Source organism: Carassius carassius, chromosome 27 (genome assembly GCF_963082965.1).
Source record: "Carassius carassius chromosome 27, fCarCar2.1, whole genome shotgun sequence".
Taxonomy (NCBI): domain Eukaryota; kingdom Metazoa; phylum Chordata; class Actinopteri; order Cypriniformes; family Cyprinidae; genus Carassius; species Carassius carassius.
This window is the reverse complement of record NC_081781.1, coordinates 31,679,047-31,683,903: the sequence shown is the minus strand read 5'-3', so window position 1 is coordinate 31,683,903 and position 4,857 is coordinate 31,679,047.

Genomic DNA, 4,857 nt, shown 5'->3' with positions numbered 1-4,857 from the left:
ACCGTACCTTCCACACACCGTGCCCCCTAGGCGCACCCGCCCATAGCGGCCGGTGGCCGGGCGGGGTCCTAGCTCGGGCGCGCAACGTGCTCCACTCGATCCGTTCTCTTGCGATACGCGCCAGAACCTAAGTCCACAAAATGACGCGTTCGCCGAAATCGCGACGGCCCGTAAAAACGCCTTCCCCTATCGGGCCGACCTCCGGAGTCGCGGGCGAATCCGGACGGCGGCCGGGGACGAGGCACCTCTCTCGGCCTGCCCCGGAGCCTCGGGGAGGGTGGATGTTTGGCCAAAGCCCGCGTTTTCGACTTAGTCGTCAGAGCTCACGGGCCTCCACTGGTCACCCCCCGCGAACGGGTCCCCCCCCCGGACGTATCAGTTTGCGTTCCCGGTCGGGGGGGGGGCCCTCAGACGACTCGCGTCACCCCGGCCACGGGGAGGGTACGTGGGGCCTGGGTCGCTCGAAAAAGCCCATGGAGCTCGGCCTTCGAATTTACAGAGAACCAGAGTAGGGGGAGCCATGTTCGCTCCCGTGCCCGAGAGGGTGAGGCCACGTTGGGCCTGGGTCGCTCGAAAAAGCCCATGGAGCTCGGCCTTCGAATTTACAGAGAACCAGAGTAGGGGGAGCCATATTTGCTCTCGTGCCCGAGAGGGTGAGGCCACGTTGGGCCTGGGTCGCTCGAAAAAGCCCATGGAGCTCGGCCTTCGAATTCACAGAGAACCAGAGTAGGGGGAGCCATATTTGCTCTCGTGCCCGAGAGGGTGAGGCCACGTTGGGCCTGGGTCGCTCGAAAAAGCCCATGGAGCTCGGCCTTCAAATTCACAGGGAACCAGAGTAGGGGGAGCCGTCTCGCTCTCTTGCCCGAGAGGGTGAGGCCACGTTGGGCCTGGGCCGCTCGAAAACGCCCCTGGAGCTCAGCCTTCAAATTTACAGAGAACCAGAGTATGGGGAGCCGTCTCGCTCTCGTGCCCGAGAGGGTGAAGCCACATTGGGCCTGGGTCGCTCGAAAACGACCATGGAGCTCAGCCTTCAAATTTACAGAGAACCAGAGTATGGGGAGCCGTCTCACTCTCACGCCCGAGAGAGGGTAAGTGGGCCGGGGAACCCTCCAGACAGCCCCCCTGGACCCAAAATGGTTTTCGCCAGAACCTAAGTCCACAAAATCAGGCGATCGTCGAAATCGCGACGGCCCGTAAAAACGCCATCCCCTATCGGGCCGACCTCCGGAGTCGCGGGCGAATCCCGACGGTGGCCGGGGACGAGGCACCTTTCCCGGCCTGCCCCGGAGCCTCGGGGAGGGTGGATGTCTGGCCAAGGCCCGCGTTTTCGACTTAGTCATTTTTCCAACCCCGAATTCCTCCAGGGCCTCCGACCTGCCGAGGAAGTCCGAAGAGGGCGAGGGTCGGTCGGATAGGTCTCTCGCCGAAGAGGCCCCGGAGCCTACGACCTGCCACTGGTCACCAAGCGAATGGAGAACCGGAGTAGGGGGTGCCGTCTCACCCTTGTGCCCGAGATAGTGAGGCCACGTTGGGCCTGGGTGGATCGAAAAAGCCCCTGGAGCTCAGCCTCCACGGTTACGGAGAACCAGAGTAGGGGGCGCCATCTCACCCTCATGCCCAGGAGAGGGAGGCCACGCTGGGCTTGGGTCGCTCGAAAAAGCCCCTGGAGCTCAGCCTTCAAATTTACAGAGAACCAGAGTAGGGGACGCCATCTCACCCTCATGCCCAGGAGAGGGAGGCCACGCTGGGCTTGGGTCGCTCGAAAAAGCCCCTGGAGCTCAGCCTCCACGGTTACAGAGAACCAGAGTAGGGGGCGCCATCTCACCCTCATGCCCAAGAGAGGGAGGCCACGCTGGGCTTGGGTCGCTCGAAAAAGCCCCTGGAGCTCAGCCTCCACGGTTACGGAGAACCAGAGTAGGGGGCGCCATCTCACCCTCATGCCCAGGAGAGGGAGGCCACGCTGGGCTTGGGTCGCTCGAAAAAGCCCCTGGAGCTCAGCCTTCAAATTTACAGAGAACCAGAGTAGGGGGCGCCATCTCACCCTCATGCCCAAGAGAGGGAGGCCACGCTGGGCTTGGGTCGCTCGAAAAAGCCCCTGGAGCTCAGCCTCCACGGTTACGGAGAACCAGAGTAGGGGGCGCCATCTCACCCTCATGCCCAAGAGAGGGAGGCCACGCTGGGCCTGGGTCGCTCGAAAAAGCCCCTGGAGCTCAGCCTCCACGGTTACAGAGAACCAGACTAGGGGGCGCCATCTCACCCTCATGCCCAGGAGAGGGAGGCCACGCTGGGCTTGGGTCGCTCGAAAAAGCCCCTGGAGCTCAGCCTCCACGGTTAGGGAGAACCAGAGTAGGGGGCGCCATCTCACCCTCATGCCCAGGAGAGGGAGGCCACGCTGGGCTTGGGTCGCTCGAAAAAGCCCCTGGAGCTCAGCCTTCAAATTTACAGAGAACCAGACTAGGGGGCGCCGTCTCACTCTCATGCCCAAGAGAGGGAGGCCACGCTGGGCCTGGGTCGCTCGAAAAAGCCCCTGGAGCTCAGCCTCCACGGTTACAGAGAACCAGACTAGGGGGCGCCATCTCACTCTCATGCCCAGGAGAGGGAGGCCAAGCTGGGCCTGTGTCGCTCGAAAAAGCCCCTGGAGCTCAGCCTCCACGGTTACGGAGAACCAGAGTAGGGGGCGCCATCTCACCCTCATGCCCAAGAGAGGGAGGCCACGCTGGGCTTGGGTCGCTCGAAAAAGCCCCTGGAGCTCAGCCTCCACGGTTACAGAGAACCAGAGTAGGGGACGCCATCTCACCCTCATGCCCAGGAGAGGGAGGCCACGCTGGGCTTGGGTCGCTCGAAAAAGCCCCTGGAGCTCAGCCTTCAAATTTACAGAGAACCAGAGTAGGGGGCGCCATCTCACCCTCATGCCCAAGAGAGGGAGGCCACGCTGGGCTTGGGTCGCTCGAAAAAGCCCCTGGAGCTCAGCCTCCACGGTTACGGAGAACCAGAGTAGGGGGCGCCATCTCACCCTCATGCCCAGGAGAGGGAGGCCACGCTGGGCTTGGGTCGCTCGAAAAAGCCCCTGGAGCTCAGCCTTCAAATTTACAGAGAACCAGAGTAGGGGGCGCCATCTCACCCTCATGCCCAAGAGAGGGAGGCCACGCTGGGCTTGGGTCGCTCGAAAAAGCCCCTGGAGCTCAGCCTCCACGATTACGGAGAACCAGAGTAGGGGGCGCCATCTCACCCTCATGCCCAAGAGAGGGAGGCCACGCTGGGCTTGGGTCGCTCGATAAAGCCCCTGGAGCTCAGCCTCCACGGTTACGGAGAACCAGAGTAGGGGGCGCCATCTCACCCTCATGCCCAAGAGAGGGAGGCCACGCTGGGCTTGGGTCGCTCGAAAAAGCCCCTGGAGCTCAGCCTCCACGGTTACAGAGAACCAGAGTAGGGGGCGCCATCTCACCCTCATGCCCAAGAGAGGGAGGCCACGCTGGGCTTGGGTCGCTCGAAAAAGCCCCTGGAGCTCAGCCTCCACGATTACGGAGAACCAGAGTAGGGGGCGCCATCTCACCCTCATGCCCAAGAGAGGGAGGCCACGCTGGGCTTGGGTCGCTCGATAAAGCCCCTGGAGCTCAGCCTCCACGGTTACGGAGAACCAGAGTAGGGGGCGCCATCTCACCCTCATGCCCAAGAGAGGGAGGCCACGCTGGGCTTGGGTCGCTCGAAAAAGCCCCTGGAGCTCAGCCTTCAAATTTACAGAGAACCAGACTAGGGGGCGCCATCTCACCCTCATGCCCAAGAGAGGGAGGCCACGCTGGGCTTGGGTCGCTCGAAAAAGCCCCTGGAGCTCAGCACTTCCAAATTTACAGAGAACCAGACTAGGGGGCGCCATCTCACCCTCATGCCCAAGAGAGGGAGGCCACGCTGGGCTTGGGTCGCTCGAAAAAGCCCCTGGAGCTCAGCACTTCCACGGTTACGGAGAACCAGAGTAGGGGGCGCCATCTCACCCTCATGCCCAAGAGAGGGAGGCCACGCTGGGCTTGGGTTGCTCGAAAAAGCCCCTGGAGCTCAGCCTTCAAATTTACAGAGAACCAGACTAGGGGGCGCCATCTCACCCTCATGCCCAAGAGAGGGAGGCCACGCTGGGCTTGGGTCGCTCGAAAAAGCCCCTGGAGCTCAGCACTTCCACGGTTACGGAGAACCAGAGTAGGGGGCGCCATCTCACCCTCATGCCCAAGAGAGGGAGGCCACGCTGGGCTTGGGTTGCTCGAAAAAGCCCCTGGAGCTCAGCCTTCAAATTTACAGAGAACCAGACTAGGGGGCGCCATCTCACCCTCATGCCCAAGAGAGGGAGGCCACGCTGGGCTTGGGTCGCTCGAAAAAGCCCCTGGAGCTCAGCCTGCGAAGCGCTTTTGTCAGCACCCAGATGGTGGGCCAGAACGGCTTCCCCTATCGGGCCGACCTCCAGGATCGCGGGCGAGATCGGAGCTCTACCCGGGATAGGCTCACCATCCTGGGCAAGGCCTCCGGAGAGGGGGGGTCGGATGTTCGACCGGGGCCCGCTGGGGAACGCCGGGGCCTAGGGACTTGAAACTCGGGTCGTTGATAGGGCCCGTCGGCCCCTCTCGGACGCCACCTCCCCCGAGCCGCCAGCCCCCCGGGGGCCGGGGATAGCGCCCCCCAAAGTTCGAAATTTAGAACGGCCGTATCTCGCCGAGGCCGAGCCCCAGGGACTTCAAACTCGGGTCGATGATAGACCCCGTGGCCCCCTATCAGACGCCTCCAGCCCAGAGCCGCCAGCCCCCCGGGTGCCGGGGATAGCGCCCCCCAAAGTTAAAAACTTTGAACGGCCGTATCTCGCCGAGGCCGAGCCCC